Source organism: Pollicipes pollicipes, unplaced genomic scaffold (assembly GCF_011947565.3).
Source record: "Pollicipes pollicipes isolate AB1234 unplaced genomic scaffold, Ppol_2.1 Scaffold_7262;HRSCAF=8765_pilon_pilon_pilon, whole genome shotgun sequence".
Lineage (NCBI taxonomy): Eukaryota > Metazoa > Arthropoda > Thecostraca > Pollicipedomorpha > Pollicipedidae > Pollicipes > Pollicipes pollicipes.
In genome coordinates this window covers 6,437,795-6,453,523 of record NW_023597055.1, presented here as the reverse complement: position 1 = coordinate 6,453,523, position 15,729 = coordinate 6,437,795, and positions in this window count along the sequence as shown.

Below are 15,729 nucleotides of genomic sequence, written 5' to 3'. Positions count from 1 at the left end.
TCGCAACAAGTTTTGAGGAAACGCAGTCATTGGCTTTTTATAGATTGGTTAATTTTGCTACCTGAAATATTTAATGTGATATTTAGCAATCGTGCGAGAAGATTAACCCGCCTATGTGTTTATAACGCAGTTGAGCACCAAACGTTTGAGAAGATAAGCGCATTATGCGTTCATATTCGTACCACTACATCTCGGCATATTCCCATTACATCTCAGCTTGTAGTGCTTCAATTTGATTCGGTATCTGTTGTTTTTTCTTTGAGTGCAAAGGAGTTGGGAATAAAAATTCCGGAGATCAAGAGTTAAGCAGTGGTGTCCTTTCATAGAGAGCACTTCAAGCAAAGGTAACAAATTTAATGACACTTCATTTTTTGAAGGAAATGTTACGGAGCTATGTAATTCACGCCACCAGATTCATGTGTCGGATTGTGTTTTACACCAGAGCCAACGACTGCTATACTGCCGAGACGCACTGATAAAAATCACTTTATCAGTCGCAGTCCCATTTATTTAATATTGGCTTTGCTTTTGGAAACCTAATTTTCTGTGATGGCTCGCTGAATTTTGGAGCTAATACAGCATTTTGACCGTGGCTGTAAAGGTCAGTGCAAGTTGTTGATTCCCTACGAGCTATCAGTGGGTGCCGAAAGTGCATTGGTACACGCATCTGGTGAGCTCCTGTGCTTCTGGGGAGACCAGAGGTACGGGGTTCGGGGTGTCCCTGCGGTGCCCGACCTTCCTGCCAGGACAAGAGGCATGTGACGCCATATAGCCTCAGCAGCTAAGTGAGTCGTAAAGCAACAGTGACGACGACAACGACCTGCAACCTATCTTAATGTACATACAAGTGTGATGGTTTTGTTTCCAGTCATCGAACCTGATAGACTCGAGCAATATCTAAGTTATGTAAGAAACACAACACAAATTTAAATCGGATCACATAGCAACGTCGAACTGAAGGTAAGAAGATGATTCTGTCAGATTTCATTTTTCTGAAATACGCGACTTAAGAATGTCATACGTCGGAGTCCCATAGACTTATTTAGATGTTAAACCCTTAGATGGAATGTGTGGAATACGTGTTTCTATAACCAATTGCTTGGTTCTTTAAACATTTAAAGCTTATCACAATAAAAGTGTGAATATATTTTCGTGATTTACGTCTTGTCACACAATGTCATGTCCGTGACATGGTGAGTAAATTTCCAGTATTTTAATTTCCAGCCTAATTCGATCTCTAACCAACATTGGGATAATATTTGTTCCTGATCAATAGGCCAATTTCCAACTCACTTTTAGGAGGCAGATGGCGCAAGAAACGGCACATCATTCCACACTGAACGTGCATGAGCGACCAATGATCGTAAAATATTTTGTTTTAGAATAACCGCTAGCGATAATCATATTGTACGTGAAACTTGTGTTTTGTGGGGATTGTCAGTGTCTGACTTTGGCAACTAACACAGAGGTGGTGATTTTATCTCATCGGCGATGAATTTATTCTCGCTCGGAAAGTCGATGCGGTAGATTCATCATCAATCCCAAATGCCCCTTCATGCTACTTTCAGTTAATCTATGGTCATGAAATTTACCAAGGTACCAGTTTGATCCATTATGAACACAAAGTTTAGGGGACGGAAATCAGCAAGACGATTTGAGTATTATCTCCGTGCATGCGTATATAGGTTACTGTTGGAACGTAGTGATGAACCTTAAGTTAAGGTAGTACGGAAACAATACTAGTCAACGGATCTTCTCGTGGTAAAACGTAAATAATGCGACGCGTCAAAAGGAGTCTGGAAATTTTAGACTTTTGAAACAATTCAATTTTGGATCGAGCTACAACCGAGAGGTGACTTTTGTGTAGTGCTGTTGGAAAACGTTTCCTTCGTGTTTTACAGCCGTATCAAAGCCTGGAGGCAATCGGCGCTCCGGTGTGCACATTATTGGTTGCAATGTACTCGGCCCAGCGTAACGAGAGCGGCGTTTCATATTGATATCATAATATTCGAGGCGGGTGACCGATCCCTGATAATTGCAAGCATCAGACATGCACTGTAAACTAATTTCGTGAAGCTGGGACACCGCAGCGTAAAAAAGTTGGCTTGTTTTGAACATAAGGCATAGTATAGGTGCACATCCCGGCGCAGACAGACAGGGCTGGAAGCAGGCATAAGGGGCACGTGGGCCCTTCGGTCTCTCGGGATCCAGAGGCTCCCTCGGGATTGACAATCAACGGCCCGATTACAAGGCTCGAAGAGCCGAAGGGCTGGCCGGAGATCTTCAGTTCGAACGACCAGAGCCCTCCGATGTCAATCAAAGGGTCTCTGGCGGTGAAAGAGGCCCATCTGAGAAAAGGCATTCACTTCGGTCGAGATCACCAACAATCGTCCCTTTGTCGGACTAAGGCCCATTTTCCAAGCATGGACAAGGTCTGGGCCCACGAATGTCATTTAGAGCACCTCGCAAGTCGCATTGGTCGGGGTTCTCTTGCCGGGCATGATGTCCTCTGATCACAGTGCGTACATAAAAGGAAATTGTGTGCTGCTCGAGCCGGCCAGAGGCCTATTTGGTGCCCACCACAGCCCACCACAGGCCTCCTCCGTTGGTTCGAACCGTCTGAGAACGACAGAAGATTGATAGCAGTGAAAGGGTGCGTGATGATCCAGCGAGACAGTTTAAGGGCTCCGATTCTCACAGGAGGCCTCAGTAACAACTGCGAGCCCTCTACTCCGCTTCGACCAGTGGCTCGCTGAGTAGATCTGGGTGCCCTGTGCAAATTATTTGACCCTCTGCGCCCGTATGTGATCTTTTTGCATCAGTGAGAGCCGCTGCGTTGATCCGGCTGCAGCTGCCCCGGTGATAGGAACGTCTGCGTCGGGGGGGGGGGGGGGGGACCGGTATACAACACATTCCCTGGGGGCCTCGGAATGGATCAAGGGACCCCGATCACCACGTCGCGAGATGGCAGCTGGTGAATATCTTGAGCTGGGATGGAAAGGATCTTCAGCCACTGACCGGAAAAGGTAATACCCCTCCCCCTGGTGTGCTACCATCTACTAGTATAGTGCAGTGTGCTAGGCATCATTATATTTACCATCCCAGTGTACTACCCACGTTCTCCGTCCCGTATATCCGAGGGCCTCTTAAGTTTGTAAAATCAATTGATGTCCTCTAGGAGCGCGAACGCCGGCGGCACCGGATTATAAGATGAAGGAAATTACGTGAATTCCGGTAAACATTTGAAGATTTTCACCAGGAACTTTCGTTGCGCTGTGTCCTCCCTTTTTAACTTACCCAGACTCTCCTCTATACCACATTATTCTCCAACGCTTCTCTTGTGCTCCTACTTTTCCTAAAAACATTCATTCTTCTTCATGGCTCCACACAGCCACAAACTTTGTTGTGCTCTCTAAAATTTCCCGAAAACTGCACGTCTGTTTCCATTGTGTAGTTTTCGATGTCACCTCCTTTCAAAAACAACGTAGATACACATTGAAGTACAATGCACCATGTGTCACAACATTTATTAGTAACTCAATGGTTCACGTAGAATGTCGCATAGCCATGCCTGCAACACCTGTTGTGATGATCAGGAAGAAGGACGGAGGAGTCCGGTTCTGTTGCGACTACCGAGCGGTGAATGCAGTCATCAAGCACGATTCCTACCCCCTGCCAAGGATCGAAGACCTCCTGGAAGCCACGAGGGAAGCCAGGGTCTATTCAGTACTCGACCAGCGATCTGCTTACTGGGCTGTGCCCATCGCTCCAGAATCCCGAGAAGCAACAGCGTTCATCACCGAGTATGGACTCAGACAGTGGACACGTCAACCGTTTGGGCTTAAAACGAGCCCGGGGATGTTTCAACGGATCATGGAGGATGTGTTGGAGGGTTTCAACTGGGAAACAGCAGTGGTCTACTTGGATGACGTCCTCGTTACAGCTCCTCGATGTCGGAGCATCTGGAGGTGCTGAAGCAGCTGCTGGACCGGTTCCGCCAAGCAGGGTTGAAGCTGCATCCCATCAAGTGCCAGGTGGCGGTCACAAAAGTCATCTTCCTGGGGCATCAACTCGACGAGATGGAGATCCGTCCCACAGTAGACAAGGTAGAAGCGGTGAAGGACTAGCCCAGACCAAGCAGCGCCAAGGAAGTGCGTCAGTTTCTGGATCTGGTTGGCTTCTACCGACAGTATATCCCACACTTCTCTGACAAGTCAGCGCATCTGACCAACTTACTGCAGAAGGAGACGAAATTCGAGTGGACTGAGGACTGCGAGATCGGCTTCCAGACACTGAAGATGAATTTTCAGTGGTACCCGGTGCTACAGTCTCCTGACCCGGCAGACCAGTTCGTTTTGACAGCCTATGCGAGTAACTTTGGATGGGGAGCAGAGCTGAGCCAGTCAAATGTTATCTTCGCTTCAGGGAAATGGACGCCAGCGGAGAGCAACTGGAGCGTCACTGAGCGCGAACTGGGAGCGGTGGCGAAAGCGACGTCGAAGTTTCACCACTATCTGGTGGGAAAGCCGTTTCTACTGAAGACCGATCACGACGCGATCAAGTTCCTGCACCGCTCGAAGTCACCTTCAGTCCGACTGTTCCGGTGGGTCGAGCAATTGCAGAAGTACTACTACACCGTGGAGCACGTGGTGGGTCGGCTGATTCTGCATGTGGACGCGCTGCCCCGCAGGTTCGAGACAGACACGAAGAAGCACCAGCTGCGACCGACAGCGGCGGAGCTTGTACCGGAGGAAGGCTTGAGAGTGGCTCCGGATGTGAGGCTGCGCCGCTCAACAGTCGTGGACGCGAAAGAGCTATCCACGGAAGACGAGAACGGTGGCGATGCTACCGAAGATGCCCTGGACATCAATCATCTCGATGACCTGGCTACGGCGACACGGACAGATCCTGTGCTGTGCCAGCTTATTCGCTACCTGAAAAAGCAGCCAATGAAGGCGGACAAGCTGGCAGACACCCAACAAGCAGAACTGAACTTCTACACCGTATTGCCTGGCTTGTGGCTGCACAACGGCATGATCCTGCGGAATTCGAAGGGACATCAAAGAGCACAGGTGATCCTGCCGACAACGGTCAGACAAAGAGCGCTGCATCTGGCTCATGACGTCCCGATGTCAGGGCATGGAGGTGTGAGGCGAGCACTGCACCGTGTGACAGCCGGTTTCTTCTGGTACAACGTACAGCGCGAGGTGAGGCGGTACTGCGGAAGCTGCACTTCTTATCTGAGGACGAAACCGAAGTATGCAGGCTGCAAGGAGGGAAGAGGAACCATACCGGTAGAAGGCGAGCCGTTTCTACACTGGTCAGCGGACATCTTAGAACTACTGGAAAGCGACCATGGTCACAAGTACGTTTTGGTCAAGACTGACCAATTCAGCAAATGGGTAGAAACATTTGCATTGAAGAGACAGACTGCAGAAGAGGTGGCGCGATGTGTCGTACAAGTCATCTGCCGGTTTGGCGTCATGAAGACTCTGTTGACCGATCAAGGACGGAACTTCGAGAGTGTCCTGATCAAAGGAATCTGCCAACTGCTGGGCGGGAAGAAGTTGAGAACGACAATCTACCACCCATGCTGCAACGGGCAAGTGGAGCGAATCAACAGGTCGTTACTGGAACTTCTGACTCACTACGTGACTGATAACCAACGCGACTGGGACCTGTGGCTGCCGGTGGTGACTTCCGCTTACAACTCTAGTTGCCACAGTGCAACAGGATTCTCACCGGGAGAACTGGTCTACGGGAGACCAATGCGAACTGTTCTGGAAGACGAATTCGACGTGGACAGCATCAAGAATCAGTCTCATCGCCAGTTCTTGGTGAAGCTGAGAAATCATCTGAAAAACGCGCATAAGAAGGCGTTGGACCTGATTCAGCGGAAGCAAAGTCTTCGCACCGAGACAAGACCGGCAACCTTTCAGCCAGGCGATACAGTGTAGTGTCGTAGCTTCACAGCAGGAAAAGGTGTGACCACAAAACTGAAGCCAAAGTTCGAGGGGCCCTTTCTCGTGCTGGAGGCCGGACCGCCGGCTTGCTTGCTGAAGAAAGGACGGAGACAACGGCTCGTACACGGCGGACGTCTGAAAAAGGGAGAGAAGCCCAGATCTGAGAGAGAAATGGCCGTGGTGGAGATCGAAACTGGAACTGACTGCACCGACACTGGACTGAGCTATACTGGAAGGAACGGAGCGGAGGACCTCACCGGGGAGACAGAGGTGACGACAACGACGACCTTCGACGGCGGCCGAAGAAAAGCTGGGACCGAGGCTATTAAACTGGATGGACTTGTTTGTATCCAGGATGCAGCGCCAGAGAGCGGGGAACAGCTGGAACGAGAAGCGGACGACGCAGAGCTCAGCCAGACGGAGCAGCTGGAGCCGGTCGCGGTGACGGCCGGAGACGTGACGGTCGACGAGACGACATCAGCGCCTAATGACGCGCTTGAGAAGGCGGATGGTCGCAGGAAGCCGATGGACGACCTGGGTGGAGTGGAACGAGACCAGCAAGCGGCGACACCGAAGTCGCTAGAACAGAAGTCGCCCTGTCAGGTGGTGCCCTCTAGAGCTGACGATGAAGCGTTGGTGGCGCCATCTGGTACGGAGTCGGCGGAAGAAGCGATGCCGGTGGTAACCGGGTCAACGCAGACGAGACGCGGTCGTGAGGTGCGACGACCGAGGCGGTACCTCGACTGGTCAGGGACCTATACATAATAAGAGTTGTGGGGTACAGGATTAGTTCGCCTAACGCGGGGATTGTGCTGATTTGTGGAAGATTGATGATTGTGCTTTTTGTGATGTGCAGTGACCTTGTGAACTGTGAAGTCAGAGTTACAGTACTGTACCAAGTGAGGTTATTTTTCGCACCCTACGTCTAGTTTAAGGTGAGGGGTATGTTAGGACCAGGCTAAGCGGTTAGGTGAGGTGCATTCGCGACGAAAAACGAAGTCAGCTGTTTGTGATGTGCGGTAGACGATGTAGTTTGTCGTGCACCACTTATGCTTCAGGTTTTGTGAACAGCTGGTTTCACGGGTCGGCAGACGAAACGGGAAAATGTTGCCCAATAGGCGAGCGCGTGACATTCCGCGGAAGTCTGCAGAGCCGTCCGAGATGATGTGGGCGTCCGGCGAGTTTTCGCGGCAGAATTCGCGCTGGTTGGCGTTGGAGGAGGCACGTTGTGAATAGAAGGCCCGCGGCAGAAGGATATCGGAGTTTCTTTTCTCGGAAGGGAAACGCATGACGGCAGCTACCAACAACGTTAGTTAACGAAGCGTTACACATATAAATAAACCAGAGCTTGGTGTTTCATTTTGCAATCTGCATGAGTCATGCGCCAAGTGCTCCAATGTAAATATGGTCTGAACTTAGTCAGATGAAAAATGGAACAGCTGGGCCACGAGCTGAGACAGATTCTACAATCTGTGAGCCAGTTCGGAGCTAGTTCAAGACATTCGAGTCAAACCCAAGTCTGATGCTAACCACGTCTCGAGACTAGTGTCCCATTCCTTGCACTACCCGGATGAAAATATATTTTCCGGTGCCATGTAGTCCAGGATAAATCATTATCATATCATTATCATACTCAGGCAGTAGATAACACTCTTTTATAAATTGCACGCGAGAGTTTCTCCAGGCATGCCTCCCAATCCCTTCCCACCATCCCCCCCTTCCACCAACTCCCCCCCCCCCAACTCGCATTCAAATGGGAATTGAGAGCACAAAATGGTGAAGGTTTTCTACTCCCATGAAAAGAAAAAAAATTACGTCTACCTCTGCACAGCCTCATTTCCTATAGTCAGCCTTGGGTTACCGGGCTGCTCTGTTTAGCATCTATAGATACTAAGCGCCGCCACTTTTAGAACGCATCGGTACTAAACACCGGCATTACACATCGGTGCTGAATTCCCCTCTTAGCAACGATACGTACTAAATTTTCTCGAGGATGTGCTGTTTACCCGGTCTGGCAGCGATTTCTCGTCAGCTGATTAGCCGGTCCTCATTACAGACCTAAGCCGACGCTCTTCCCTCTGCAAAACATTGTCGGCCGAAAGGTAGGGAACGCTGGGTCATACACGATGCCTCTAAAACAAGCGATCTCTAGTAACAAAGGTTTGACAGTTTGATTAAAGGATTGTACAGGGACGCAGGGGTGCTAACTTATCATTAAGGGTGGTGAGTAAGGTATGATCCATTCAGGACAACAGATGAAACTCAACTTCCAGTTAATAAGCCGTTGCTGCTATCTGGGTCTGGAAATCCACTTGATGCATTTTTGGGTTGACTGCTGTGCTCTTGCTCTGATGCTTAGCATAATCCATTCCTACCATTAAGCATATGGGCATTTCCGAAGTTCAGTTGAGGTCGAGGCAAATGCGGAGAGCAGTCCACGAATCGCTCGAACGAAGGCCGGTGATCACACGTTATTGACCACAGCCATCGTTCCTGTGAAGAGGCGCAGCCAAGGGGAGGAGGCGCCCCTCCTCCCTTAGCCCGTGATTTTGTATTAAAGAATTGCCGTCGATAGCTGCCAATAAACAGTTAAAATTGGCGTGATGTGTTCTCACCAAGCTACGCTCCTCCCCCTCTCCATCCCCCTTAGGAAAACTGTGGCGGCGCCACTGACCCAAAGTCTGATGTGTCATCGTCTGACGTAAGCGATGTTTTCCATGTCGTTGAAGTTGTAGCTCCTGTTATGATCACCTCTTTCATCATTTCAACACTGCAGTATTGGAAGAGGAGAGCGAGTCCTGTGCCCATACGGTTGGGGTTTTCAACATCATCCAACGTATGGCTGGTATTTTTAGAAAGACGACACTAGCACTTTGCTGGTGCCGTTCGGTGGTATTTCTGAGTTAATCTCACCCTGCTTTTGGCTAGCAGACTGTTTCAGTAGCCTGTGCACTTCGCCAGGGATGTGGTCGCGGCAGAATCGCCTGCTGCTGCTGCTGCCGCCGATTGAGTGCTTTGCCGAGACAATCCCATTGTCTGAGCCTCGAGTCACCAAGGTCCGAGAGCACCGCTGTCATCGATCCTGATCCCAGAGCGTGATTCTTGGGCGCACCTCTGTGTCATCTCGATAGTCCCCGGGAATACGCCAGCCTTTCCCTGATCCATGACCACGCCACAGCCTCCCCCTCCTGACTCCTGAGCACACTCCAGCCTCTGCGCCCTTACTCCTGGGCACGACTCCGCCCCTCCACCCTGAACGTGGCCCTGTCCTTTCTCCATGACCCCGCCCCTGTACTTGCTCCATAATGCTGAGCACGCGCCTGCTATTTCTCCATGATTCCGCCCCTGTTCATATTGTATGAACATTAAGATAGGTTACAGGTCATTGTCGTCGTCACTGCTGCTCTGCGACCCACTTAGCTGCTGAGATGTCCGTGAAGTTAGCGATTTATTCAGCGATTTTTACAGCGACGCGTTCCGATTTCCCTGAAAAATGGTTTGAAGGTCAATCGTGGCATGAAAACACCAAAAAATGACCTATATTTTGCAATTTTACGTGACCTTCCAGGTCAAAAGCTGGAGCAAAGGACGGGGAACTCGATATCACCCAAATATTACGGGCCGATTTTCAACTTGCAAATGTCAGAATATTCAACACGGAAAGAACTGGCGTCCGTCAAAAATCCTGACCTCTCAAGGTCACCCTTCAAGGTCAAATGCGGGCTCAAATGACGGAGAACTCCATATCACCAAAAAATTACCGGCCGAATTTTAGCTGACGAGCATTAAAACATTCATCACAGAAATACCTAGCGTCCGTCAAAAAACCTGACCTCTCACGGTCACCCTTCAAGTTCAAACGTGGGCTCAAGGGGCGGGGAACTCCATATCACCCAAAAATTACCGGCCGATTATTAACTTACGGAGATCAAAACATTCACCACAAAAGCAGTTAGTGTCCGTCAAATAGTCCTGACCTCTGAAGGTAACCCTTCAAGGTCAAACGCGGTCTCAAATGACGGGGAACTCCATATGACCCAAAAATTACCAGCCGATTTTTAACTAACAAACATCAGAACCTTCATCATAGAAAGACCTAGGGTCCGGCAAAAAGTCCTGACCTCTCAAGGTCGTCCTTCAAGGTCAAGCACAGACTCAAAGGAGGGGAAACTCTATATCACCCAAGATGTTTGAGGTAGAGAGGCTGCTTTTTCAGGAGATGGAATTTTGGCGGTAGATATTTTGTTTGTGTTTATTATTTACTTGGGAAGGGAAGGTTAACTTCCGCAGAAAATCGAAAATGCCTTGTGAAGTTATTGTAGCTGTCTTTTAGGGTGCCTTTTTCAAATGAGGCGCGGTTAGTTGAGATTTTCAAACGTTTCTCGAACATGTGATTGCATTGTTTTATGGGGCATGGGGCTTGGGCCGTGGCGTAGCCGTTTGGATTCCTTTGCTTTTCTTCTGAGAAGTTGCGCAGCGCAGCTTTGGTTTTATTCACATTATGCGGATTTTTTTCGTTGCTCATTGTGTATGCTTTATGTTTTCTCCAGATGTGTTCATGCGAGCAAAAACCAACATTTGTGTGGATGCTTGTGTTCAAGCTTAAGTGTGTGAATTGGAGCGAAAAAGTATGCATTAATTTCACGAGCGCTTGCAAATTTACCTAAAATGTACTTTTTTGATGTGTTGTTAAACCTACAAGCAACCATTTTGCAGCCCGTGGCAGATATTGACCAGGTCTTGACTGTTTGCAAGGCTTACGCACATATTCCAAATATTTACAGCTTATTAGGAAATGATCAGTGAATGATGCATTATTTGGTATGCAGAAGTTATTCGCTGTAAAAGTGCATGGAAATGGATTAGATGTCGCTACTAGAAATGTGGGACATGTCGAATGTTTATGGTGTAGTGGTGATGTTACTGCTTGAGCTTCAGTGCTTGTGTGCCATAAACCTGAGAGCTCAGAGTTTAGGGCGCTGTTGGCACCACCTGCAGCAAGAATCAAGTCAGTATATCAAGCATGTATGATTTTGTGGATGTTATTTCTGGCTATGCAGTGTAGTGGCTGGCTATTCCAAAATGTTACATAACTGCACCTTGTATGATCATACTTTTTACAGTGGTAGAGTTATAAATATTCCCTTTTTTAGTTACAAGACGACAATGACAAAATTTGAAGTATATTCTGCATCAGTTAAAATTGAAATAAAACTATGCTCATTGTGTTTATTACCTACTGACAGGTTGTGTTTTTCCGTTTTCCCGCAAGCCTTTTGCCATTGGTGGCATGCCATGATAGGGTCATGTCAAATAAGTGTACGTACTAAATACTAAGCCACCCACTTATGTGACCGCTCAATGGAGTAGTTAAGTGATCTGCCAAGTGATGAGTAGAATGATCATTTCAATGTTTTAAAGAAGCAAAAAAATCCTGACAATGGTTTGTAGCTGCATGTTTCAACATTGGTCGCTACAAGAAGTTTATGCGAGTCTGTGTAACAGGATGATGTCAAGCCATTGCTCAGTTCAAGACATTAATGCGAGGCAGTTTTACAGGATGGTGTTGAGCCATTCCTCACTACAAGATGTTAATGTCGCCCTGTTCTAAAGGATGATATTGAGCTATTGCCCTCTACAAATTATTCATGTCAGCCTGTTTTACAGGATGATGTCGAGCCAGCAGCTATCCAGCATCAGCCACCACGTTACAGCTGAGGAAGCTGAGAGAACGCCATCAAGCATGGGCTGCTATGTTACAGCTGAGAAAGCTGAGAAAATGCATCCATGTACTCTTGCAATCTTTGGAGGCCATGTCAAGGACAGTATATCTTTCATGAAGGTTGGTGTCACATGGTGGATAGCGTGTCTTTTTCATATTTGAAAAGAGTTTTCAATCAATCAATTCATTCGTTATATGATACAGGCTCTTGGCAAACAACATAGTCACCAGAAGCAGGTACCACGTGTTGGCAAACACCATAAATTTTGGCATATGCACATGACAGGACAGCCACTTACCTCACAACAGATATGATTTACTGCCTCAGCAGGAGTATGTTGTGGATATACACACTTCGAAACCTGCCTTGAATACCTTTTGTTCCTCTAAAGCCTACAGATCTACTGCTTCATTAAGTTTAAACAATCGACGAAGCATCGTCTTCGAGACCATTACGTTACAAAGGAAAACACAACAAACAAATGTCCCATGCTGCAAAACAGAAACAAAACAGAAAACGACACCAGTGAAGGAAACCAGCAGCAGTGCTGCTGAAGCTGAGCCTGAGGCGGAAGAAACGTTGAACGTCGAGAACGTTAACATCACCAAAGAAAGCATGCAGACGTTAGACGATGGACGGTGGCTGGACGACTGCATCATGGATGCTCTCGTGCTCGTTGCGTCGCAGTCGTGCAAGTACGCACAGGTGAACGTCATCAGCTGTCATGTGCTGCCATGCATGGTAACAGTCTCACCATCCCGTGAGCTGACCAGAGAAGTTCAGAGGCTCTATGGTACTATGACCACAACCAAGCTGTTCTTGGTGCCGTTCAACACGCTGGTGTTCAACGGTGTGACACACTGGGCCATGTTCATTGTGGCTCCTGGTGCAAAACGGGTGGTGTACATAGACCCTCTTGCGTCCGCAAAGTCACACCCAAAGACAACCAAGCATCTCATGGTGGCACTTTTGGTGTGCCAAGGCCCGAGGACGTGGGCGGGCTGGAAACTCGTTTTTCCAAACCAGCCCAAGCAGGTGGACGGCTCGTCTTGCGGCGTGCTGGTCTCCTTCACCGCCGTGGCCGCATGTGGCGGCGAGAAGCATGAAGGGCCAACGCCGCCTGATAGTCAAGCTCAGTTCGTCCGAGAGTACCAAGCTCTGATAAGGAAACGACTGACACAGGCTAGTGTGTATTATATATTCAGTACATTTGAAAGAACGAATCCAGAAAAATTAGATTCATGAAGCCGAAGACGGCGTGTTTAGGAAAGGCACATGCTTTCAGCGCATGGTCGGCGCGTCATGTTTGTTTGAAACAATCTAGTTCACGCGTTGCATTCTCCTGTGTACAAATTGCGTATGAGCGGAAAAGGGATAGCTGGTGAAAGTGACAACTTGTTGGTGCAACCGCATGACCCGAATATTTTTGAAACCTTCTGGCTGACCTGTATTTCGGCTCTGTGACGATTGCTTTATCGGAAGCCACTGTGTAGGAAAACGGGTACAACCACTACACTAACACGCTATGTTTTCTTTTCTTCTAGGCGTCAGCTACAGGCACGTGAAGGCGTGGGCAGTGTTCCTGTCGCCCGGTAGACCAGGCGAAGGCCCTCGGGTCCTGTTCCCGCGGCTGCCCATCGTGCGGGAGCTTTTGATTACAGCACGGGCCTACCTCCAAGTCCTGCGAGTTCAAGCTTCCACTGCAATTTTGTGCTGCCATCAAACCATTTTTCATGGCGCTTGTGTTCCTTTTTTATCTCAAAACCAACGCAAAGAGAAGTGTAATCAACACCTAGCGTTGCATGGTGACATCATGCACTTGTTAGCATAAGAACAGGGCTAATATTAAGTTGTGACGAAATATTAGTTGCACGTAGACAGTACCTCCCTGTCATCGATTAGATCAATGTTGTGAAGAGGTTAAAAAGTCCTTGGGGTCCTGCAAAAGGTCTCGAGCCTTAACCTACGTATGTTACAAAACTTTGCAGAACATTTAACACAGCACTTCTATCTTCATTTTTTTGCGCAGCTGGGTGTTGACTGATTGCTTAAAATATGACTGAAGTGCATTGTTCCACATTGTTTAGAAACAGTGAGTCACGGCAGCGGCTGATGTTATGTGCCGGCAACTCCGTTGAACATCCGACATCTCAAAATGTTGTGAATAAGAAATGCTCTGTTAAGACAAATGACATGTCATATGAGCACAGCAATGTGGTGGTCAGACCGAAAATCACCGGCATGACATCAAAATTAGGACTGGAATATCGACGCACGCATTCACGCACGTTGAAGTTGTGGAACAGTGCATGCCTGCTGACATCATTTGTGGCATTGCGATGTTTTTTCATTATCTCCACGATTCGTTAGTACTTCTCGATTTATGTTGCTCTTTACCTTCTGTATATCAAACACTCCATGTATTACAACAATACTGAGAAGAACAATACATTATGCTATTCAAACAGGTTAAGAGGTGTTAATCGTTCAGTAAGTTTTTTTTGTGAGTCACGCTTTCGTGGGGTTTGGTTTTACACATGATCGTGCCTCATATCCTTCCAAACAGTGCATCGAACAATCATGTCCTTTTTGATACTTTTTGGCTTATGCGCTGTAAATTGCGGCAAAATTAGGTGGGAACATTTAATAATATTTTCAAAAATTATTACGGTTTTAAGTTGAGTTGACGTTTGTAGGTTTATACAAAGTACTTTAGGCTACACGACGTATGCCACAATACCTTTTGCTGACACTGTCCACACAGTGCTTTCGTGCTAACACATCCACACGCGCTACGTGCGGATACTATCCGCACGTATGGATCACCGGTAAAGCTATGTTCTTTCCTGGCCAGGACTGAGTGATCTCCAGGCCAGCCAAGTGCAGCAGTACAAAGCTTGCAGAGCCAAGGTCTTTCGGATGCGGACGCGATGCATCTAAAGATATTGTCGTTTGCGCATCAGCGCCCTCTCAAGCTCACGTCGGCTGACGGCCCAGGCAGGGCCACCTGGTGAAATGTATGTACAATGAAGTGTTCGTTTGCTCGTTACCATAGTATGTTGCCTATCGCCGACTGTATGGCAATTATTTGCATGTTCATCCATGCACCGCGGAACGGGACGTTCAGGCCAGGGGCCCACGCAGCTCGGCGTCCGTTGTGGTTTTAGTGCAAAAGTGACTGGGATTTATTTCTCCGCGCGGTCCAGGTATGAGCACATTAAATCACAATGTATACCAAATTTTAAACAGAGTCCAACATCGACATGCGTTGTGAAACGCCTGCCGTCTGTGTCGCGCGCACTACTCAGCAACGTTTTGCTCTGCAATAGCTGTCTGGCTACAGACGTTTGCTATGCACCAGTTATCTACCTCCAGACGTACTGTCTTTGTGTGTGCGTGCAGGTGTATGTGTGTGTGTGTGTGTGTGTGTGTGTGTGTGTGTGTGTGTGTGTGTGTGTGTGTGTGTGTGTGTGTGTGTGTGTGTGTGTGTGTGTGTGTGTGCGTGTGTGTGTGCGTGTGCGTGCGCGTGCGCGTGTGCGTGTGCGTGTGTGTGTGTGTGTGTACTGTGCCCTAGTAGCCACTGATTTTTGGGTTGCCCTGGGCGCCTGAGCTGTGCCGTCCCAGCCTCGATCACGTGTCTGAATACACGGTCAGGTGAAAGGTTTGCATTTCACTTTATGCCATGGCTCTCCGTTACGGTGAGGAGGGTGTGGATAATCTCAAAACGTGAAGTCTTGAAGAGCCGAGTAAAGCGGAGATAAGCTGGGACAGATATCCTGCAATCACCAACACGTTCACATTCTCTTCTTATTGTACGCTTCTCAAATGTTATGCAATCACCCATGGTCAGAGACAAGTATTTGAAGGAATTCTACAACGACAAACGTTAAACTTGGCCGATCAACCTTAAACGTCACCACAAAACATTGAGTGGAGGGTCATCAAAAGAACAAGCCGAATATAACCATGCAGGTTGACCTTAAAGGCATGATTTTGACGAACGCTGGATCTGACCAATGTTTATGGTCTAACGCTTCACGAAT